The sequence below is a fragment of the Canis lupus genome, chromosome 4, assembly GCF_011100685.1.
Source record: "Canis lupus familiaris isolate Mischka breed German Shepherd chromosome 4, alternate assembly UU_Cfam_GSD_1.0, whole genome shotgun sequence".
In the NCBI taxonomy this organism is placed as follows: domain Eukaryota; kingdom Metazoa; phylum Chordata; class Mammalia; order Carnivora; family Canidae; genus Canis; species Canis lupus.
In genome coordinates this window covers 77,452,758-77,478,174 of record NC_049225.1, presented here as the reverse complement: position 1 = coordinate 77,478,174, position 25,417 = coordinate 77,452,758, and the positions used below count along the sequence as shown (strand labels likewise).

The following is a 25,417-nucleotide window of genomic DNA, read 5'->3' as shown; positions in this document are numbered from 1 at the left end:
TAGACAAATCATCGCATGATATAGAAGAATGAGTATTTTTTCATGTCATGAAAATTATGGAAACTTCAAACTTCACTTTTACACAATTGATGTATCTGAAATCTTTTGATTCTTGCTATTAAACAATATGTGGCTTTCTTGAACAATATGTTTTTAAAGATAGGATTTCAACATACAAACATCATTTTTTTAATTAAATAAACTGGTTTCAAATTCAGGAAAACTGGAATCTGTATCTTTGTGATTTAGTTGTTCCCAAATATAATGCTAATAAAATGGGTAAAATTGTGAGACTCACAATCAGCTGGGAAGTCATTCTCATTGGTGACTAAGTAGAAAAGGTCAGAAATCATTCTCTACCTCTCATTGGCTATTTGCCATTTGGTAAGGAACTTAATTATGTGCCTCAAATTAATCCATTTATAATAAATGCCTGTCTTCCAAAGAAATTTTATGACTCTATTAATATAAAACTGCTGTAACCTGTTGCATTCAAGGTCCCCCTAAAGTGTCGATCATTCAATTATATATTCATCTCAAGTTTTGCTTTATCATTGAAGTCTCTGTCAACCATGTGCTGAAGTCTGTTGGAGGGACCAAAAATTGAGGTATGTCTGTGTTTGATGAACTTCAACTCTATAATAACAGAGGGGTTTTTTTGAACAATGATCTTGGGTAGTATTTGGTTTACCACCAGTATAACCCACTGGATAATTTTCAAAATAGCCTAGGAAAAGAGAAACAAACACAAACTCTATTATTCTAAAATGACAAGATCAATAACAATTTGAATAATCGTGCAAAAATCTTCTTTGGGCAGCTGTCCATCTCTGCAGTGAGATCAAGCAAAGTAACTCAGAAGTAATGTAGAATATAATTTTCATACCATAAGAGCTCTCAGAATGCAAACGAGTACCTTAAACTCCATCAATGTTGGAAACAAACCTGGGCATGCAGATGCAAAGAAAAACAGAGTTCTCAGTAGGCCAATGAATGCCAAGTCTCCAATGTCGCCTAATCAAATTATAAGAAATCTCATTGGTGCAGTGTAGGTTTCCCTACACCAAATGTTATTTTGGTGGCAAAGTTCTATCAGCATGGTAACATACTCTGCAAAAGTCAAAAGTAAAGTTAAGGATAGTCTTTACCACTAAAATAAAAAACTTGGGGGCTTAAAAACTGGGAAAATCTTATTATACATAAGATTTATCATTTATTCATTGTACCTATAGTTGCTATTATAATATAAATTCTATTAAAAATGACATTATTTTCAGATCTTTAGTTCTATTTTTTGAGGTGGATTCTGATGATTATTTTCATAAAAATTTGGATGCTCTTAATTAGATTCACATCAAATGGGCTTTTTCATGGATCAGTTTGTTTGGGATAATGAGGAACATCCTCTATGTAGCAAGACCAGAACTCAAAATCATCGCACTTTTAATACTTAATCCAATGATCACATTATACCAGAAATCATTTAAATGCATTTCAACAAGGGATGCCTGGGTGACTCAGCAGTTGAGCTCAGGGCGATATCCCAGGTCCTGGGATAGAGTCCCGCAGCGGGCTCCCTATAAGGAGCCCGCTTCTCCCTCTGTCTGTGTCTCTGCCTCTCTCTCTCTGTGTCTCTTATGAATAAATAAATAAAATCCTTTTAAAAAAATTAAACAAATAAATGGATTTGAACTATATCACACATTTAAGTAGTTAGCTAGATCCTAATCTTTACAATATCTCTTGAGCAAATGATATCCATAGTAAAATAAGAAACTACCGGGAGAACAAAATATTGTGTTCACATTATTTTGATGTGCCACATATACCCACAGAATTAGAAAACTGAAATAATAACCATATATAAGTACAAAATAAAAATTCTCCCTTTCACCTGAACATGGATATATTGCATTCTTTCTAATAAAATTTATAGTGCTATTTTTAGTTATAATCTATTCTCTAATATAGTGTATTTGGAAAACATAAAAATTTTTTAAAATAACATAAAATCACTCATCATCACAATACCCAGAGATGACAACTTTGAACTCTTGATTGAGATGGCTGGCTATTCACCAGACCCTTTGAAGCTCCAAGACTGAGAAGATAAATACTAATTATTTGGGCAGCCCCAGGGAAGTCAGGATGTAGGACACATGGATCAATTATTTTCTTCTTCAGAGTAGGGGGAAGGACCTATGGCATCTACCAGCCCAAGGTGCCCTCCCCTTTTTCCTCCAGGAAGCTGTAATGTGTCAGTCTTCTGAGAAGCCTCCTCAGAAAAGTTGGGGTGCTGGATGCATAAAGCAACCCTTTCCCATCCCAGGAAGAAGCTAGGAGCTAGTGGGTCTCTTTGATTGTATGATTCAATATCAAGCATAGAGGTTCATCAGAATGTCCTGAATCCTCTACTGGCTTCAGTGAGTTCGGATTCACATTCTCCCAGAATGCAGGAGCCTTTCAATTCATTTCTCACAAAAAGCATTTATCAGTGAATTTTTGCTGACTCTTTCTGTTTATGGGAAGAAAAAGAGTCTAGAGCTTCCTACACTACCATCTTGCTGAAGCTACTTTCTTCTTTCTCTATTACTGCACATTGAGTTATTAGTAACATGGATGTCTTTAAGAAAAGTAATTTGAGTTTAAATCTTCTATCTTTTAAGGTATATCCATTTAAATAAACAGGAATCACAAGACCACAGCAAGAAAAGTGAGTAAAATCATAAGATTCTCCACCATGGCAGAAAGACCTCTTCTCAACTATTTCCTTATATTTAAAAATGCCACTTTTCCCTATCATTTGTTCCTGGATTTGTGTGAACATATAAATAACAAAAATAATACTGATAATAATGACTGTAATAGGTAAATAGCACGTTTACTGTGGGCAATTACATTATTAATCAGCTTTAAGTTGCCTCTCCTACCTATTTGAGAACACCTTTGGAATACATACAAATTGTAATAGAAGCAACTGTTAAGCAGAATTTGAATGAATGCTATTTACAACTCATGAAATTGTCCTTTCACCTAGTTCAAAATTATATATATATATATAACTTTTCCTGTTTTATAGTGCTATAATTATAAGCAATGATGAACAGTCAGAGTAAAAGCAATACTGTGTTATTTATAAGATGAATTTTGCTAGTTCTACAAAAGGAATCTCTTCCAAATAATAATCAGACATATGTATCTTTACCTTGGAGAAGGCATGGATTATACAAATTGTAATAATATCATAATTGCTCATTTCTAATATTTTTTGTTTTATAAATAAGGTTTTACTGGCACTTACTCATTTCTAATATTTTTGTTTTTATAAATAAGGTTTTATCAGTAACCCATTTGTTTGCATATTGCTTATGTCTGTTTTCATGTTCTAAAAACAAAATTGAACATCTGTGACAAGACATTGGCCTGCAAAGACTACCGTATTTAATAATTGGCCCCTTACAGAAAAAGTTAGCTGACCTCTTTTTAGATGATGTAAACAATCTAGATCTAGATGAAAGAAAGTATACCAGCAAGAATCACAAAAACATAAGATATATAAAAATATATTATTGGTAGAAATTAATGACAACTGGAAGAGGTGTAGTAAGAAAACAAAATTTTTAGAATGACTTTTAAAGCTATCCAGTTGTGCTGTGTGAGTAAATACTGTGTTAACTGAAGGAGGTAACATGAAGCCAGAAAGTTTGAATGAGGACTTGATACAGAGAGAGAATATGATCAGGATTTTACTCAGAGCTTTTCACATTTGAGTGTTCTTACAACCAAATAAGGATAATACAGATGACTTCAGTGTCCAGGAGGAAAATTGGGGCTAAAGAGAAAAAAACTGGGAATGTTTTTGTGTCAAGAAAAGAAAATATAGAACCTGAAAAGAAAATGCTAACAATTAAAAAGTTACCACACAATTTATCCTTCCTACAGACTCAATGTTTTTTTTTTCAGTATTCCAAGCTATAGGTTTTAAGTTTTTATTTAAATTCCAGTTAGTTAACACATAATGTAAGTTTCAGAAGTAGAGTTTAGTGATTCATTACTTACATATAATACCCAGTGCTCATCAAAAGTGCCCTCCTTAACTCCATCACCCATCTAGCCCATCTCCCACAGACCTCCCCCTTCAGCAACCCTGTTTCTTCTCTATAGTTAAGAGTCTGTTTTATGGATTGCCTCTCACTCTCCCCCCCCCAACCATGTTCATCTGTTTTGTTTCTTAAATTCCACATATGAGTGAAATCATAGGGTATTTATCTTTCTCTGACTTACTTCACTTAGTATGATACACTTTAGCTCTGTCCATGTCTTTGCAAATGGAAAGATTTCGTTCTTTTTGACGGATGAGTAATATTCATATCTCTATATATGAATATATATTATAATATATATAATAATATATATTATATGTGAATATCCTACATGTTCGTGGTATTTCTATATTCATATTATATATATATATATATATAGGCATATATATATATATATATATATAGGCAATTGAGTTTTGTATTCTAATTCTCAGAGTTAACAACTCACTTCTTGATTCATTCAGGCTGTATATATATACACACACACAGACATAATTTCTCTCACAACTTCTTTATCCATTCATCAGTTCATGGACATTTGGGTTGTTTCCATGATTTGCCTATTGTTAATAATGCTGCTGTAAACATCAGGGTGCATGTGTCCCTTCAGATCATTATTTTGTACTCTTTGGGTAAATACCTAGTAGTGCAATTGCTGGATCATAGGGTGGTTCTATTTTTAACTTTTTGAGGAACCTCACAGTTTTCCAGAGTGGCTGCACCAGTTTGCATTCCCCTCAACAGTGCAAGAGGGGTCCCCTTTCTCTGCATCCTCACCAACATCTTTGGTTCCTGTGTTGTTCATTTTAGCCATCCTGACAGGTGTGAGGTGGTATATCATTGTATTTTTTATTTGTATTTCCCTGATGATGAATGACATGGAGAATCTTTTCATGTGTCTGTTAGCTATCTGGATGTCTTCTTTGGAAAAACATCTATTCATGTTTTCTCCCCATTTCTTAACTGGCTTATTTGTCTTTGAGTGTTGAGTTTGGTAAGTTCTTTAAAAAAAAAGATTTTATTTATTTATTCATGAGAGACAGAGAGAGAGAGAGAGAGAGAGGCAGAGACACAGGCAGAGGGAGAAGCAGGCTCCATGCAGGGAGCCCGACGTGGGACTGGATCCTGGGTCTCCAGGATCACACCCTGGGCTGAAGGTGGCGCTAAACCACTGAGCCACTGGGGCTGCCCTGATAAGTTCTTTATAGATTTTGGATGCAAACGCTTTATGGGCTATATCATTTGGAAATAACTTCTCCCATTCCTAAGGGATGCCTTTTAGTTTGTTGAATGTTTCCTTTGCTGTGTAGGTTTTTATCTTGTTGAAATCTCAATAGTTCATTTCATTTCTAGTAATTTTGAACTGTATATTTCCTATACGTAAATGATGAATCACTAAATTCTACTCCTGAAACCAATATTACTATATATTAGCTAACTAGAATTTTAAATAAAAATTTGAAACAGAGAAAAATATAATTGAACCGAATAAAGTATATATAGAGAATATATATACATATATACATATATACATATATATATATATATATATAATTTCACGTCCACAAAAAAAAATCTATTTCTGTGTAATATACAAAGGTATTCCCATGCATTTTCCCATTTGATCATCACAAAATTAAAACCAGCACTTATCCATAACCAATGTATGGAGCTGCTTGAAATGGACAATTATTTTCCTTTCTACCAAGGGACCACTTCTTTTTTATCAGAATAGTTTGAATCTGACTCTTCACTTTACTATGAATTTCTATAATCATAACACCATGTTGTGGTCTTATAGTTAAAACTTGTCTGTAATAATTCTAATATTTAGACTTTCTTCCAGTTTCCAGAATTCTGCTAATGATTCTTTAAGAATAGCAGATGTATGTTGGGATAGGACATATGGTTTCAAAGGGACCACATAGGGATAATGCCTTCAAAGTTCTTTGCACAATTATGTGTTAAAATTCATTTCCTTTGCTTTTTGCACCATGCTCTGTCAGTGACAAAGGCAGATTGAGTTTTGGATTCTAATTCACACTCAGAGTTAACAACTCACTTCTTGGCACTTGATTCATTCAGGCTTACCTCTCAACTTTATTGTCCCTCTAAGATGAGACCCCTCCCTCTGGGTTCTTCATCTTCCATCCATGATCTCATGCTGGCTGTGTGTACATTTAAGAACCTGAGTCAAGTGCATTTCACATGGTTTCAGAAGCACATATCTTGTCAACACCTAAAAATTAGCATATATAAATTTAAAATTTCAAAATGTGCCTTCCTTCACTCCATTTCTTTCAAGCCTTCAATTCTCCATAGTGACACAGTCCAGCCAACAGAACTCAAAACCTAACTTCTCCTACATTCCCCAGCTAGCAGTTTTCAGTTCCCCTCAGGTTTTTTTTGTTGTTGTTGTTTTATTTATGTTTTTTTTAAGAGAGAGAGAGAGGAAGAGAGAGAATCCTAAGTAGGCTCCACGCCCAGCACAGAGCTTGACACAGGGCTCAACCTCATGACCCTGAGATCATGACCTGAGCCAAAATCAAGAGTTAGAAGCTTAACCAATTGAGCCACTCAGATGCCCTCAGGTCTCAATTTTTCTACAAAATTTCTTTCTATTCATTCTCCCTGAAAGACGTCCACACACATAGTCCTGCCCGCATTCCCGCATTCCTATACCCACTGAGAGACACCTAGGTAACCTCTAGCAACTAGACCTTCTTCAATCTAACTCTTCTATACCCTCTGCCAAAGTACTTACAAACCATAGTAAAATGTAATTATAAAGCTTCAAGGGGTCTAAGATATTTAATCCAAGGTTCTTACTGCATTTTCCTAAATCCAAGCTCAGAATGTGTCTGGCTTCATCCCTGGTTCAAAATTCTCACTGTCTTTCCTTAAATTAAGTTCAAACGTGACTTACTGGTGGAAACTTGTAACTATCTGCAGTCCATTCATGTTTCCAGCTTTATCTCTTTCTATTCCCCACCATGATTTTTACACGTCAAACTTCCAATCTCATCCCTTTCTAGACATGAACTAATACACTATTATTTTCCATCTCCCATCTATTAAGATTTAATTTTTATCTATCCTCAGGTACCAGTCTATACTTATCTCATTTCTATAGCTAACAAGATTTTCAGGCTTTGAGTTAACTATATCTATGAACATAAAACATAGCGGATCAGCATCTTGTGTACAATTTACTCAGATAGGTACCACTTAGTCTTTCTTCCCTATCAAGACAGCAATCTCATGGAGGAACTGAACTATCTGTATGAGGCTCACTTTTTTCCCCCTTTTTATAGGGCATCTCCCACTGAGCTTTGCATGTAATAAGTTTTCAATAAATCTTTGATGAGTGAGTGAATCAAATGAAGAGATAGATTTTATTCACTCCCCAAATCATCCTTTGGAATCCTTTGGGATATACGAGATGAGCTCAAAAATTTTCCAGACTCAGGAAAAAAATATTAATGACATTTTTTTTCTTGGATTTCTGTGTTTCAAAAATCATAAATCAAAGATTTTTATTTTATTTGTCCTGTGCTATTCTGTACAGTTCTAGCTACATTATTTTCCTTCTCTGATTGGATGTTCTGTGCTTACAAGTCATGATATCTTTATGGGTTCAGTGACTTTCTATAGTATATAAATAAGATGATTATGGCTTCAGTTAATATGGTAACTACACTGTGATAAAGGCATTTTACAGAATGCACTCTCAAAAACAATAAAAAAATGATGAAGTACTTACTATTTTGCCTTTTAATCCTCTTGTCTTTTTCACAGAAAACTCCCACCTCATGCTTTTTTCATTTACTATAAAAATTATGAACATTTGGGAGGAAAAAAAACCCTCCAACTTATTTTTATCACGTTTCATATTTTTAAAGAAAAGGGCACATTATTTACAATATCACTGAGTGAATTATTTTACGGGTGAATATATAGTATTGTCAGTCATTCCAAAGATTTGTTTATTAACTCTTTAGTCTTACATTAAAGTAAGAGAAATCCTTTTGTACTAACGCTTTATATTTTCTTTTCATCTTTAGCTACAGTATGATATTTAAATTTTACCCACATGACAATAAGTTTCAAACTCCTAGATGACCAAGAGAAGCCTATTTCATCTTTTTTTGTATAAAGAATGAAAAATTGTGTGAAAGAGTTCAAAAATTAAAATTAAAAATCTGGAAGGTACTCAGTAATAATCATTGTGCAGTATGACTCTAAGTTTAGAGTCATTCCAGTCTCAATGCCTACACTGTTTCAAAACTTCCTTGAGTACACAGCACAAATCTATAGACTAAAAACCACCTTTTTGCTTAACTATTAGCATATTCATAGTTCTGAATTTGAGCCTTCTAACATGAAAAATATATTATTTTGAAATATGTTTTTATTGAATGCTTTTTGCTTATGTAACATTATCTAATTTGATAATTTAAGTTGTAATGCAAAATTATTTTTCCTCCCTTCATTCATCCAATAAACATTTATTAAGTTCCAATTTTGTACCAGATTCTGTGTTTGGTACCAGTGATACAAAATTAAGTGAGGCACATTCCAGACATCAAAGCTCTTAGAGCTTAGCAGAGGGAGATATATGTACATAGGTGAGGACAATCTTATCTTACACTTTACCAACCCTTACTAGTATATGTAGATGAGGGGAAAATGTCAAGCTGAACCATACATATGACACAGTGGTTTTGTAATTCAAGAGTAGTTGAATAGCAGCAATTTCACATGGTTCTATTTATAGAAAGGAAAGGCAAGTCTGAAAGAAGAGAATGATGATGAGAAATAAAACAGGTCTTGAATAACAAGTCCATGTTCTCTAGAGCAGGTTGAATGCGGACAGCATCAGTCCTTAGCTTGTTCATCCTCTTATTCATTTCATCCTTCCTCTGTGCTGTGTCATCACAGGGCTGACCCAGTTAAGTTGCAGTTTGGCCAGTTGAGACTATAGCTGGGATTGGAAGGTAGCCCTTTTCTGTCCCTGCAAGTGCCTTTGGCAGTGTCTGTGTCTTCTCCGTGGCTTCAACTTCCACTGAGAAAGTTCACCACTATTTCTGCTTCTTCTGAATGAACGAAGAAGCCCTAAGGCTCTGGTCCTATCATCTCCCTCCTTTGTTTCTCTGAGAGTCTAGGATTTGCACTGTCCTTCCATTGCTGTGAATCTCTTAGTTGTCCTATTGTCCTGTCCCACTTCTCAGTTTTTAAAAAAATCATTTGCTTCAATTACCCGAGATTTATATATGTAGAATATTTTCTATTTTATGAATAGACCTGACTGATACAAAATTAAAAGGCGAATGTGCTCATAACACTCTTATTCCTGCCTGCTATGCAGATATATATTTTTTTCCTTCTGAAATAGCATGTGAGCCACCTCCATCCTAGTGAAGATAAAGGCTGTGAACAGCCCCCTCTCTTATTTCAGAGACAAATATGATTAAGCCTATTGATCAGCCGATGAACTGCCCTCATACCACCAACTCTTAAACCTTTCCAGTAATTGGGAATCCTTAACCTAAGCTGAAATACCCTATGCCAAGTAAACCTTTAACCTTTGTGATTCTGTTTACCTAGGGTTAAGAGCTTAGCAAAATCTTTTATAGCCACCAAACTATAAAATTATCATGATTGCTTGCTAGAAAACACAGATACAAATATATCCACCCAGAGATTCTGACTCAGAGGGTCTGAATATGGCTAAGGAATTTACATTTCAGCAAGTACCCAAGAATATTCAGGTGGAGATTTTCCACGTGCCATGCTAAGACAAATTGTACCAAGGAAAATAAATAACCAGATATGCTTGGATTTTGGGTTGTCTTCTTATTCAATGCAAGTGTAACAGTTATACTGAGCTATTCTTTTTCCAAAAACAAGCAAACAATAATTTAAAAAAAAAATGTAGGCCTAGAAACTTTGAAGTTATCACATTTCCTAAAGAACTCTATGGGAATTTTGTTTTTCAGGACCAGAATCCTTTTGACATAGGAGCACAAATATGGCTATAGAATAGGGGCTAGCATGGTAGATAGGTGATAGATGATTAGATAGATAGATAGATAGATAGATAGATAGATAGATAGATAATAGATAGAATAGACAGGAACCCAAATATCACTATATACACCACATATCTATATAATAAATGCAATATATACTTAACTGCTGAAATGAGATTCAGGTGGTATCAATTCACAGATGGATAATATGAGAGACAGGGTGGAAAACATGAGTCCATGTATGTTTATTTCTTTTTATTTAAAGACAATGAGTAAGTGACCTGTATGCCTCTGTTCAGGAGTTTGTATGGGGTATAAACATAATATGATTTCATTGAATCACGATGCTCAAGCTCACTAAAAGTAAACATTCTTTATTGTATTTCTTAAGCTATAAAGAATCAGTCTGAATCATGCAACATTCAAAGACAAAATAAATCAAAATTTGTATTTCTTAGTGATTGTCCTTTCAGTAATTACTCACTGATTAGGAATAAAGACTAAATTAAGCATAATTTCTCTGTCATCATTGGATAATATAAATAACCTTATATGGCCAGATTTATCAGTGAAAAAAGGTCAGATATTATTTAGCTGAAAACTCAGGTTTTTCATTGCAGAGGAAAAAGGCAATGATCCCTCAAATCATAGAAAGAAGATGAAAGTATTTTCAAGTATCAGCTTTGGGCTAAGCTCTCATTCCCCAGGTCTCATGATTGGTAAAAGTGTCTTTCATGCAGAGAGTTTGGGGTATCATAGAGAAATGAGAGTCTGAGAGCTCAAACTTCAGCAGGAAGGTGACCAAGAGATCTTTAAAACATTGTTGATAGAATTGGCATGCTATACTAAAAAAAGTTATTTTTTCACATATAAATTTGCATTGTTCTTTGTGTTCAAAGTATTTGCATGCTACTGGAAGCTGTGTGCAGTTATTTAAGTTATTGCACAAAGGAAATAAGGAGTTAAGCTAGAGAAGACTACCAAAATAATGGACAAAGAATGGTCTTTCCCTCACATTGCAGTACTGTCATAAAAGAAACTCTCTTGGCTTGGCGTGAAACAACCTGGTCTGCACCACTGATGTTATATGTGACAAATTATGAATAAATAAACCAGATTCCAGTAAATTCTTATCAATGAAGGAGCTGCTCTTTTATTACAAAATTTATAAGGAAGAAATGTAAGAAAATAACCTTACCTCTTCTACCTGTATATATATCTCCTGTACAGAAATTAAACAACTGTAATCTGAAATGATTGTTTTATTGGAATTAACAAGCAGACAGTATCCTTATGGCTAGATGTAGAGAATCCTTTAAGGGAAGTATACAGTCTTGCTGTCAATTATCTGGAAAAAATTATAAGATAAAGGGGGGAAAGGGCCACAAAATCTGAATCATTGCAGAATTGACTGAGACTGGGGAAAGAGAGAAAGTCCCTATTCTTTCTGGGTTTTGCTATCTTGGACTAGAACTCTGAGGATTCTTGTTTTTATTAGTGAGTACTGTCAGCAAGTGGAAAGAAAGCAGTCTCTGGAACTGGAAGAAAGGTTAAGACCTACCTAGAGAGAAAGTCTCAACTCTGGTACATGGCAGCCATGCCAATAGGAGGGTAGATATTTAGAAGATACCTTAAAGCTTGCTCAACAGTCTTGCTCAATGACATCAGCACTTTTAAAAAGTCCTATACCCAATATGGCTTCAGCTGTTAACAAGTCTGGTCATAGGTTGTTTTGTCTCTTCTCTCTTCTCTCTCTCTCTCTCTCTCTCTCTCCCTCTCTCTCTCTTTAAAATGATGAGTTAACTTAGTCTTTACTTGTGAGAGATAAATTACTCTGTAGGAGTAACTCCTTTATTTATTCCTCCATGTTTTTAAAGGGTTCTAATCATGAACTCTTTGCTGAAACAAGATAACTGTATGCCAAAAGAAGAGAGGAAAAAAAAAAAGAATGTTGACCCTTTTACCTCATACACAAAATTAACTTGAAATAGATCATAGACCTAACTATAGAAACTAAAGCTAAGAATTTAAGGACAGAATATTGGAAAAAAATCTTTACTTTAAAATAGTCAAAAAAATTTAGATTAAATACAAACAGCATAGATCACAAAAGAAAAAAATCATATATTGAACTCCATCTAAAGTAAAATCTAGAGGAAAGAGGAAAAGACAGACAAATCACAAACAGAAAGAAAACATCTGACAAGGGCTGCTAAGAGAAGCAAAGGGTATAAATCAATAATAAAGACACACAACCAATTTTTTTTCAAATGGGGAAAAACACTTTGAACTGACATTTAAAAGAATATGATGTGCAGTTGTCCAATAATCACATGAAAAAGTGTCCAGTGTCACTGTCATCAGGGAAAAGCAAAATAAAATGACAAAGAGATAACATTCCACATGCCTCAGAATAGCTACAAATAAAAAGACTGACAACATCAAATGTTAGCAAGGATGTGGAGCAACTGGAGCTCTTATACGTTGTTGGTGGAAGTGGAAAGTGGTACAATACAACTGGAAAATTTTATGACAGTTTCTTATAAAGCTAAACATAAACATACCCTATATTCCAACAATCCCACTCATAGAAATTTACTCTAGAAAAATGCCGACATATGCTCACAAAAAGCATTGTACAAGTATGTTTATATACTTTTACTCCTAAAAGACTCAAACAGGGAAAAGAAATCCATCAATAGGAGAATGGATAGATAAATATTCAATGGAATGTTACTCAGTAATAGAAAAGGAACTAAAATAACAACATGAATAAATCTCAAAAAATTATGCTGAACCAAAAAATATGTAAAATTGTAAATTTTCTATAATTTATAAATCATATTCCAGAACAGAAAAAAACTAACCAATGGCAAAAAAAATAAAAATAAAATAAAAATAAAAAAGTGACTTTCAGTTGGGATTGACTGGAAAATAGCATGAGGAAATATTCTGGGGTGAAGGCAACATTCTATGTATCAGTATGGGTATAATATACATGTATATGCATTTTTCTTACAAAAATCACATCAAAACTGTAACCATAGTACAATCTAGCTAATGGATTTTATATTCATGTATTAGAGGGGAAAGCAATTTACTCTAAATTAAAAAAAAATAAGACTAATTTGTGGATAGAAAGAAGGATAAATAGATGAATATGATTTTTTTAAACCTTGCTATGAAATGTAATGATTGGGTATAGGTGGCAGATGGACACATGTTAATTGCAAAGCTCTTTAAAATTTGCTGTATTTTTGGAATTTTTATAATAATGATTTTAGAAAAATGAGTAAAGATTTCAAATAGTTTTGCAAGAGAATATAAACAAAATAAGCATATGTAAAGATGTTCAGCATCATTAATTGTCAGAAAAAGTTTAATTAAAACACAGTGAAAAAAAAACACAGCGAGATACCACTACACAGCTACAAGGATGGCTAAAATTAAAGACTGATGATAGAAAGTGTTGATGAGGTCTTGGAATAACAGAGACTTTCATACTAGAATGGTGGAAATATAAAATTGTCAACCACTTTGGATAACAATATGGCAGTTTCTTAAACTATAAAACTCCAAAACTCCTTTTCAAAGTCTTTAACCATATTCTCATAAAGGCCTGGACATGAATCTTAATAATGACTTTATTCATGATATCCAAAAACTAGAAACAAATCAAATGCCTAACACCCAGTGATAAATATTGTGATAAATACTGTGATATATTCATATAATTGAATATTATTACTGAACAATAATATGGAATGAATTACTGATACATCAACATCATGGATGAATTCAAAATCATTTTGTTGAACAACGGAAGTCAAAATCAAAAGAATACATTTATATGAAAGTATAAGATAGCCAGCTAATGTAGTGTTGACTATTGAAAAATGTGGGGGTTTGCAGCACCAACCCCTGCCCCATGCAGCTGAAAATCCACCCATAACTTTTGACTCTGCACTTTATCAATTGTTTACCAATAATATAAACAGACAACAAATATTTTGTGTGTTATATGTATTAATTACTATATTCTAATAATCTAGAGAAAAGAAAATGTTATTAAGAAATCATAAGAAAGAGAAAATACATTTATAGTACTGTAGTATATTTATTGAAAAAAATCTGTGGATAAGTGGACCCGCATGGTTCAACCCCATGCTGTTTAAGGGTCAACTGTATAATTTCAGAAAACAGGACAGGGCTGGTAAAGATGAGTGAAGTTTTTGAGGTGTTGGAAATATTATACATCTTCTTTAGAGTGACGTGTATATACGTTGGTGTGTTTATCAAGACTCACAGAACTCTGAACTTAAAATGACCGTATTAAAAAATAAATAAATAAAAAATAAAATGACCGTATTTAATTGTAAGTAAATTAAACCTTGATATAGTTAATTTTATATAAAAACATGCATTGCTATTATTAGCTCCGCTGTGGAAAATTTGGAGAATCCCATGGTTGAAGAAAGAGTAGAAAAGCTGAGGGCAGTGTCTCCTAAATTGTGAAGGAGACCAGCAAGCTGCTGAAGGTCTAGCTCAGTGTTCTCTAACTTCACAGGGGATTAGAGGTGTGCTTGATGCAGAAATGACCTCTATCATCACTGAAGGGAGGCAGAAAGGAGAATAGGAAAAGGAGATAGAAAAACCTATGTCAAACACCTTGACATTGGTCATGGTCCTAAAATTGGAGTTATTTAGAGTGAGCGTATGTCCCTATTTGCCCAGGGTCATTTTCTGTTTATTATTCTCATCTCATGTAATTGCTAATAGTGTACCCTCTTACTCTGGAAGGGTATTTTCCAGTTTAGTATCTAAATATTACAATCATCCAAACTTTGCCACATTGGAAACACTTTTATAGACCATTCCTAGAATTTTACAATTTGTTTGTATCTTTAGTCAAACCTACCTGTCAAGTTTAAACCCCAGAACTCTACACTAAAGCAGGTCAAGACCCATGTCTTTGGTCCTGATCCCTGACTCAGTCCTTGTGACTCACACTTGCATCTTGGATTCTTTTCATCCGCTCTGCTTGACCACTACACTTTACAGCAGAGTAGAAAGTTAGTTTTTTTTTAAATGCCCTCTAACATTTATTAGACATACCTGTTAATTTTTGGTGTTGTTTAGCAAGGACTTTGATTATAATACTAGAGTTTAATTTGAAAACACCTGTTAAGATACTCATATGAATTTAGTCTGAAGACGAGTTCATCCTGTCCTTTCTGGACCCCAACAGAACCATATATTCCTCAACTATCAGGACATCCCCTTCTCTGATTGTCTCATGGCTGTTCACATGTTTGTTTCTCTATTGTTATCAATTATCCTCAGTCTCCAATTCCATGCCTGGCAGAGGGACAGTTTTATAATAATGATTTTCAGGCTGAAATAAATTTTACTTATATGTGATTTCATAAAATGAAAGTGAGAGAGACAAAGAGAAACTGTAAGAAATTTTACTGCCTGAGGAAGAAGTCCACAAAGCTAGGAATCTCATATGGAATAGTGGGTACACTGAAGAAAACCTTCATCGAGGCACCACAGAGGCAGGGCAGCCCTGTTATTGGCTGGTATGATCCTCACTTACAAGGGATGACTATTTTGGAGTTTAGTGAGCTTCCATAGCATATAGGTAATCAAAGTTATTAAGAGAATTGCTTTACCTTAAAAAGCCATGTAAACAAAATGGCAACATACACAAGGAGATAAATGAAAATGTTAAGTATAGAAAGACACACTTTTTGACCTTTCATCAAAAAATTGCAAGCACATTAGTATCATTTTCCTCTTCTTCTGCTCCAAGCACCACTTTTCTTGGAATATCAAGCATAATGGCATGTTTTCCATCTTTTGAAAGAAAAACATGAGTAATCATTGAAACAATCATACTATTTTGACATTGTATTATTATTATTACAACTAGTTACCAGCACTGGTTGCTAAGGGGTGTGGGTGTCTTGTTTGTAGTGCACTTTCATAAGTCACTTTTTAATTACAAAAGTGCAAGCATATAAAATATTAAATTGCTGGAGGAAAAGGGAAAGCAAGGATGAAGCCTTATCTAATCTGCAAAATACAATGATTAAGTGTACTGTCTTCAGTAGGGTGTTATAGAAAGTCAAACAATGAAATTCCCCATCATGATTCTGCATTTCGCAGGGGGGAAGCATTCAATAGCAACATTAACAGCCACACGAGTGTCAGGAGGCAGAAGGAAATTGTAAAATGCTGGCTGCACTTTACAAGGGCTTCTTTCTTTCTCTGACATAAGGAAACATTGATTGGAGTGATTAAAAAAAAACTTTATATAATTCGTGAATAGTTTAGAGGAAAAATCACACTAAATTATACTCCTTATTTATAACTTCGGGTAATATATCAGTTGTAAGACTTATTGTTTGAGTAGCTGATTCAGAAAATAATAAACACACACACACACACAAATCCTTAAATTAAAACTCGATTGAGAATGAAAAATGATCCCATAACCCTAAAGGTTTTTTCCTATAATGTATTATTGCTTTAATAAAAAATCTATGTTCTCCAACTGACCCACTTTTCCTTTGGTGGAGATTTTAACTACTACATAAGAAAAATAAAATTAAAATATGAAAAAAGGACCTTTTACAGTTGGTCTTATTTTTCAAATTTTCACTTTAAGACCACGGTTTGATTACGTTTCAAATTTTCACTTTAAGACCACTGGTTTGATTATGTAAACAACAACAACAAAATAGAAACAAACTGGTATGCAGAAACAGTAACAAAACATTTTTAAATATTATTTTTAAAACTTCTTAAAATATATTTTAAAATATTTTAAAGTATCTTAAAAATAATTCCCAATTTATGTAGCATTTTCACAAATATTACCACACAACTCCATTCTAATATAGGCAATGTTATTCCCAACTTATGGACGAAGCAATTGAACAGTGGAGAATTCAAGTGGGTGCCTACAGTCACTAGCTAGTAAAGAATAGAGGAGTCAACCCCTGTTTTCTTTCTCTAAAACTACATGGCTGCAACCCTTGTTATAATCCCACCTATTTGGGTTCAAACTTTCCATTGTCAGTCTGGAAGCTGAGGCAAAACTACAACTGATAATACAAATCATCCATAGCTTCAGCACAGCTCAGCTTTTGAAAATACCATGAGTATTTGGAATATCAGAAACTTTTAGATTTATCATAGTCGTAAAACTCTTGTGTGTGTGTCTATCTTGTTTTTTACTAGAGTACACATTCAAGAACTGACCATTTTATAAATAAGCTTGCTAGGTAAAGCTAAGTCATTTTTGGAGAAATTATTTAGAATCTTAAGTTTCTTTCTGGAAAAATAACAAAACAACCTACTCAAGTTGAAAAATGCTCATCATTGTTTCTCTGCTTCTTAAATGTCATATAGTTGAGATTTCAATACGACAGTGCCCATACTGCTTCGTAGTGCATTTTTTTCTAGTTTGTTCTATGAGGAAAATTTAAAATTGGCATCTGTTTTTACCAAGAACTGCCTTTGGAAGTGTCAATACCTCAACAGGTTTCTAATGATCCTATGAAAACACTTAAGGCCTTTTGGGAAGGGCTGCTTTCATGGTCATCATTTTAATATAACTCTTCTCACTTCACCCATATCTTGACCTTTCTGTGATTATTCATTCACTTCAATCAAGTGGAGTGGAGCTTCTCTCGCTCCTTCCATGAAATGATGAACCAAAATGTTCTTTTCTCATTTTTCCAATGAGGTCTTTAGCCTTAAATTGCCTCCTCCTTAACCCATCTGAATCCCTACAACCAAATCTGATTATGAGAATCCCCATGTTCTTGCCTTTTTCCTTTATCTTGCTAAATGATTTGCTTTGAGAAGCAAACAGCAGCAGCAAAGAGCATTTCAAGTCTCGGGCTTGAATATATTCAATCTCCAGTCCGCCACCTGCTAACTGAGTAAATTTTAACGAGTTATTTATGTTTCGTGAGCACCACTTCCACCTCTATAAATGGGGCAGGGATGCAAATGATAATACGTGTTTCCAAGAGTTGTGAGAATTAATAAAATAACATGTGAAGCACTAAGCAAAGTGGAACATAATTAAGATTTAATAAATGGCAGTTAATTTTATCATAAATGATGATCTGATTACTTCCCATTGCTTCTGATCCTGGGTACTGTGTACATGATTTCCAAATCCAATATCCTTCATAATTCCCAATATTTCTATTAGAGATCTTTTTTTTACAACAAAGCTGGTCAAAAACTTTGGAGTCTTATTTCATTCACCTCTCCCATTTGATTCATTTTAGGCTATGGATATATTTTACGTTTCTGAAGAATACCTCTGAACATGTCTTTGCCTCAGCACCCCATACCCATTCTTAGTTTCTCCTTACTTAAACATGTTCAGTGGTGTAGACTTTCTTTTTTAAAAAGGTGTTATTTATTTATTTGACAGAGAGAGCAAGTAAGCACAAGCAGGAGGAGTGGCAGAGGGAGAGGGAGAAGCAGGCTCCCTGCTAAACAGGGAGCCCAACATGGGGCTCTATCCCAGGACTCTGAGATCATGACCTGAGCTGAAGGCAGACACTTAACTGATTGAACCACCCAAGGGACATTGACTTTCCATAAATAAAGTTGAAATTTCCCAGACATTCATTCATCCATTTTCTACTATGTCTTTGTTTATTCTATTCCTTTGCCTAGAATTCTTTAGCCAGTATTGGTATTTAGCTAAATGTCCTTCACTGTTGTTGTTGTTGTTTTTAAAGATTGATTTATTTATTTTAGAGTGAAAGGAGAAAACGCAGAGGAGAGGGGCAGAAGAAGAAGGAGAGAAAGTCTCAGCCAGACTGCTGTGCTGAGTAACAAGCCAGATGTGGGGCTGGACCTCAGGACCCTGAGATGATGACCTGAGCCACCAACAGGAGACAGATGCTTAACCAACTGTGCCACCCACCCACCCCAAAATGTTCTTCACTGTTAAGTTTAACTCAAAAACCTTTACTAACCCTACCTCCTTCAAGTAATTATAAAGTTTCTTATGTTATCTACATTTTACATTATATCCTAGGTATTTGCATTTGTGCCAAATCTCCTATTTTAGGTGTTGGATCTTGTTACACTTATATTCTCATGTTTTGTTATTCTTAAGAATATAATACTTGTACCTAAAAAGCTGGTAGATATGAGGTTATTGAATTTACATATATACATATATAAACTATATATAAAGTATATATATATAAATAAATACATCGGCTGCATATACTAATATAAATACCCATTCCATCTCTCCTGATTCATATTTATAAAAAAATGATTATTGTACAGTTGTTTAGATGATTAATTATGAGGGGTTGGATACTTCTCAGTGCTTCTCCAAAAGTATTTTGCAACTGGTTTACATCGGAAGTTTCTTGTCTATATGCCTCAGACTGTACATATTTTCCTTTTGCCACTTAGAAAGGGATGGAGTATTAGGACATATATGGAAAAAGAATTATTAAAGGAAGACAGAGAAACCCTGCTCTTTCTTCATCTATCTTCATGGATACTATTTCCACTCCCCATTCTATTCCACTGTCATTATTACGTATGTTTCTTTACTGAAGCACACCTGTAAAATCAGGCCATTTTGTAAGTAAGTTTGCCTGTGTGGAGTCAGTCATGTTTACGTAAGTTATTTAGGGTCTTGGGTTGCTTTCACAAGAACAAAACAATCTGTTCAGGTTGGAAAATGGGGGTATAAACATTTATATGCTTTTACCAAGATAGATAAGAAACATGCTTAGGTATATACGATTCTTAACTGCTGTTGAGTTTTGTACATCCCCAAACTTTAGGCATAATAGCCTTTCTATACCACATTGGATTCTACTGCATAGAATGTACTTCCATGGACTGCTAACATGTCTAGGACCTCAGAGTAGATACCAGAGAAAGTTTATTCTCTGAACTTTCACGTCGTAGCATTATCACTGATGACTGTTTCTATCTCTTCAACTTGTTTAGTGGTTGAGAGGTAATTTAAAGGTCAGCATATATGCCTTATAGACCTTAGTCCAATTATAAGCTATGTGTCATCTCTCCCTCCAAATTACTTTTCACACACTCCCCCATACAGCTAAATCAACTTCAAAGAAATGCTTTGCTAAGCAACATGAAGCTTCTGAGAGTAACTTTTGGCTTTCCTTTGCAGTTCTACAAAGTTTGTCCACCCTCCTCCTTGTCCTTTACATTTTTCTCCTTCTTTGTAAGAAAATTCTCATTTTTCTCTTTTATCTCAAATATCTCTAGCCACTGATGTAGGTTAGGTAGTACTTGAAATTTAAATATACTAAAAATACCATCAATCAAGGACTAAAGTTTTTAAGATAAACTGACTCAATTGGACAACTCATCAAAGACTGATAATCAACTTTTTAAAACTCTATTTTTAACAATCATAGAAAAAATATTTCCAAGATTTTCTATAACTAGACTTAACTGACTTTCCTCATACTACTTCTGGAATAAGGATTTTAGTCAAATATTTGGGTCTCTGTGGCTATGGATTATGAAGCTCAACCTTCTGATGCCCAAAGAAAATGACTGAAAGTCATTTTGGTACATTTCAAATATTTTGGAATGGTTCTTCAGAAAACATCTATTTTATTAACAAATCAAGAGTGGGAGCACTGTTGGATGAGGTGGCATGAAAAAAGTTTATTTAAGAGAATAGGAGAAGATGAGGACATCTGAAAATAGCATCAATATTAAAAGAGGAAGCAGAAGAAACCAAAAGAGAGAAATAAAAAATAACCAGCAACGTAGACTTGTAAGGAGAACAAGGAGTGACATCTCAGAGAGAAAGAAAAATTTACTAAGTCATATGCCTCCCCTTTTCAAAAATAGCTTTCTTGAAATATATTTTAGTGTCATATGGATTTGACTATATTTCCTGCCAAAGTGGGAAACCAGTCTCTAAAAGAAGTAACAGGACAAGTCACTCTGGGTGCTATGTGCTTTTGGATGGAAATCGGCAACATCCTGGCAAAACAAAGACCAACACAGTAAACAGTGTCATTTAATGAAAAGCGTGTTATAAATAGGAAATTGAACATCCATGAAGGTCTGTGTCTATTAACCAATTTATAGCATGACACAATGTTTTCATTTATGTTTTCAGTCATGATATAATCAAAATAGATATAAGAAGTTTACAAAAAAATACTTTAAATACTATTTAAGTTTCTACAGCTTTTTCATGTTATTTTAGTTTTGCAGTTGTTAAAATAAACACTGACGTTGATAATTTTCCTCATTCTATGTGCTATTTAATTTTCATTTTAATGGATGCAACTCATACATATATTCTCTAATAATATCCAGCTTCACTTGGACTTTTTACATTTTTGTCTCCAGGATGTCCAAGACCTGAGATGTCTCCCTGAGTCCTTTATCTAATTCCCTTTTCTGAAGGGGAGCTAAATAGCACACATGTTTGCTTTCTGCCTTCACCTAGTTGCTAGAAAAGCTCAGTCCAAAAGCAGTTGGTGACAGAAAGTGAAGACGGCCAATCTGAGGTGACAATATTTTCATCACAACTAAGAATGGAGATTAAAGCCAAAACCAAGAGAGACTACAGGGAAAAACCTAGAGGAAAATATCATTAAGATAGTGGTAACTCACATGTATATAGTGCTTGGTATGTGCTGGGCACTTTTCTAGGTTGTTTGCATATTTAGTTAGTTAGGTCTTCCCCAAACACTATGAAATAGAAGATAATACAGTATTTTCCATTTTACAGATACAGAAACTGAGGTACAGAACGTGTAAGTAGCTTGGCAAGGTCGTACAGACTGGCAGATTTCAATCCAGGCATCTTAATTTTCACAGATCATTGTCTTAACCACAACAATGTTTTGCTTCTCAGGAAAGGAAAACACTTTGACTTCAACAGGAAGGTCTTAGGTTTTGGCTCTTACTCAGGAAGTTGCCAACTCCTCCTCTTACTGATGTTCTTCTGGCCTCTGAGATTCCTCAGGATGGGCCACTAGATGAACTAGACCCAGTTCAGGTGTAGAGTTACACTAACATATAAATGACTCGTTTTGTACTACTCTCTACTTGTTCTTATTTTAACTCAGCAGGGAAAGTGGGCTGATGAGAATGGACACGGATATTTTTACTCTGGAATTGTAAGAAGAAAACATTAAAACCAAATGATATGAGAACTTGTGGCCATATTGATGAACTCTCCCAGCTTCTCAGTAGGCCAGTTTCCAACTCAGAGGTCTTATTGACAAGTTCAGAACTCATTTTCTACTGATAAGTGCTGATATAGGTCTTAGCGTTAATTTGTGCATCATCCCATTTTGACCGGTCACTGCTCATTCCATGCCAGTTAAAACTTTCACCCTTGTCACCATGCTAGTGTTTTTCAACCTATTCCTTCATTTCTCACCTTCCACACCCAACACTTATAGGTGGGACAGCAGATTACAGTCAGAGCAGAGGTTGAGAGAATTGCAATATGTTATTTTACCTCAAAATGGATAAGGCCAAATGGACTTTAGTGTCTAGGTAGGAAAACAAAATATGGAATATGAAGGCACAATACAAGTGTGCCTGATTTCAGTTATTCAGAGACACCTCTGAACATGGTCATCAGAAATTCTGTCTTTCTTATCCACGGTACAGATGACTACAAGCTTCTCTCTAGAACCTACTTTGAATTCCTAACACTGGAAAGCATAATTTGAAGATTTCAGGGAACACAGACTCATTCCAAGATTTTGCATCACCTTCAAACTCTTTCAAAGACCATGACTTGGAAGGATAGACCTAAATGGGGGAGAGGGAGGTGTAATTTCTTGGTTTTCTCTTTTTCTTAATTGTGTCCATATTCATATAGATATGTTTAATTTGAATATCCGTGAGGTTCTTTTCTTTATGTCCTCAGAATTATGCATCTGTCTAACTTCTGGCCATTGTTTTAAGATCATACTACTAGAAAATTCTAATGGCTAAAATCATCTCATTTTTCTTTTTTGCAAAGTTCTTCTTCTTTCCTTCTTGTTTCTTTGGTTTTACATTCTCTTTCAGTTCTCGTTTCTCATTCTGTCTAACATAACTGATTCTAATTCTTCCTCACAGCAGACTTTCTTCATTTTTATTTCACTTTGGAGCAACATAATTTAGATGCTAGGAATGTCTTTACTTTAATATAGTATATCCTATAAATAAGAGCCAAAACTTTAAGCAAATATATCAAATAAATATACATATATTAGAAATAATTGAAAATTCAAAGCAGTCAGGAAGGCATGGGAGGTAACTCCATCCTACAAAATGCTTGCTCTGTATCCAAATGTCCCCATCCTTGACCATATTTTAGCACCTGCCTTAAGGCAGTGCTATGCTCTTCGGCTAATGGACAATAATGACCTCGGTCGAGAGATTAGTACTAGTCATGGAGTAGTTGCACCGAAAGTAATACACATGGGAAACACTATTATTTACGAGGTAAAGTAGAAGTTTTGTTCTGCCAAATTTTTGATGGAAAGTTACTCTAGACTAGGATACTTCCATTTCCATGACAGAGGAAAAGATATGGAAGGTCACTGGGGATTCTTAAACTTTTTTCTTGTAAGGAACATGCATCACTGCTTCTCGCAACTCATTGTTTAAACCAAGTCACATGACAAGGTTTCTATCAACGGGTGGAGAAGAAATCTTTTCATAAGGAAGACTAATAAAAACCACATGATCAAACCTGAATATGGAGGGGGAGGGTGTTTTCACAAGTGAAGCGAGGAAACACTTGGAAATTGGAATTTAATCTAGACAAACACCTATACAATTAAAAGCAAGACCACAGTTTACAATCAAGAACAACTCTTAGCATTTTTCATTTTTTAATGAAGGGTCAAAATTGAAATCTGCTACAGAATTAGCTTTTTTTTTTTTTTTACATCACTGCCTGTAGATATTCAATTAGAAATTGAAATTTAAATATTTTAAAAAGAATGGAGCTGTGTGGTGGATTTTTTTTTCTCCAGAACATTTAAATTCCTCCACATCAAAAACTATTTCTTTTGATATCTCTAAAAGCAACCACATGACTTTCTATATGGAATTCACTTTCAAACAAGAATATTTATTCTCCCCAGTTGCTGGCACCATAAGGTGAAAAGTGCTTCTCAGAAGTTGTCTCGCCACTAATGGGAATTTTTAATCAGGAAATGTTGTCGGACTAATCTAATAGACTTAAGTTAAGACCTCAGTGTCACTGAAGCCTAAAATATCCCTGTAGTTACACATATAGAAATCTCTGAATGATGTAGTCCATCCCTAAAGAGGTATTATGCAAATGAATGCATTTAGTTAATATGTACTGTAAACAGATCACTACTTCTTTATTCCTTTCTAAATCACAGCAGAGATTAAAACTGTAATACTCTTATTACCTAACAAAATAGCTAAATATTTAAAGTAGATTTGCAAAGAGCTTCAAGCCCAAGATAACACCCCCTTAAATTTGAATTGGGTTTTTCCTCCAAAGGTCATAACATCTTCTTACATGCTTTGTCCCAAACTCCCAGGAAAACAAACAAACAAACAAACAAACAAACAAACAAACAAAAAAACCACCACATTTATCCTAGAAGTAAAGTATCAAGTCATAGCAGCTTTCTCTGGCCACTGAGAGATTACTGAATCTTTTATATTCTCATCTTACTAAATTCCAACCCAGTACTCACTGACAAAGGAAAGAGTGACGATCAGATGTAACATATAAGTCGGAAAAATCAGACTCAAGATGCAGAACACAATTGATTGGTTCCTTCTGATTTAGTGGCCTCACAGTTAACGGCAGTCTCCGTTAGAACTCATCCCTGTCACATTGACCGGTTTTACCACTAGCAAATGATTTCAGGTGAGAATGAAAACTGAATAATGATCTTTTCATTTGTCTTTTAAACCTTTATTGAATACAGACAATGAAGTAGGATGCTATGGCTTTGGCTCTATCATTTTAAAAGGTTCATTTTTATGAAGATATTTTTGAGCCATCATAAAAGCTGGATGCAACTGACAGCAAAGCTTTTCCTCTCAATTATGCAGAAGCCAATTGATCAAACAGTACTGGTTTTATTAAACATGCCCAACATCCCCTTGGGATCACCTATATTCTGCCAGAGAACTTTCCTTCTCTTTTGAAAGACATAAAAAAAGAACATGGATAAATGATGACTTTCAAATCAGCAAATTTGCTTTTGCTTTTCTGTTTTT

The 25,417-nt window shown here is 34.4% G+C and overlaps 1 long non-coding RNA gene across 1 annotated transcript in view; it reads right to left on the bottom strand.

The window, feature by feature from the left end:
- Window positions 1-974: 974 nt before the first annotated feature.
- Window positions 975-25,417, bottom strand: part of LOC119871579 — a 34,471-nt gene continuing 10,028 nt past the window's right edge. The window contains exons 2-3 of the long non-coding RNA XR_005358632.1: window positions 6,195-6,342; window positions 975-1,110 (exon numbers count right to left, since the gene is read on the bottom strand). This is a non-coding gene — a long non-coding RNA (uncharacterized LOC119871579). The remainder of the gene's footprint in view (window positions 1,111-6,194; window positions 6,343-25,417) is intronic.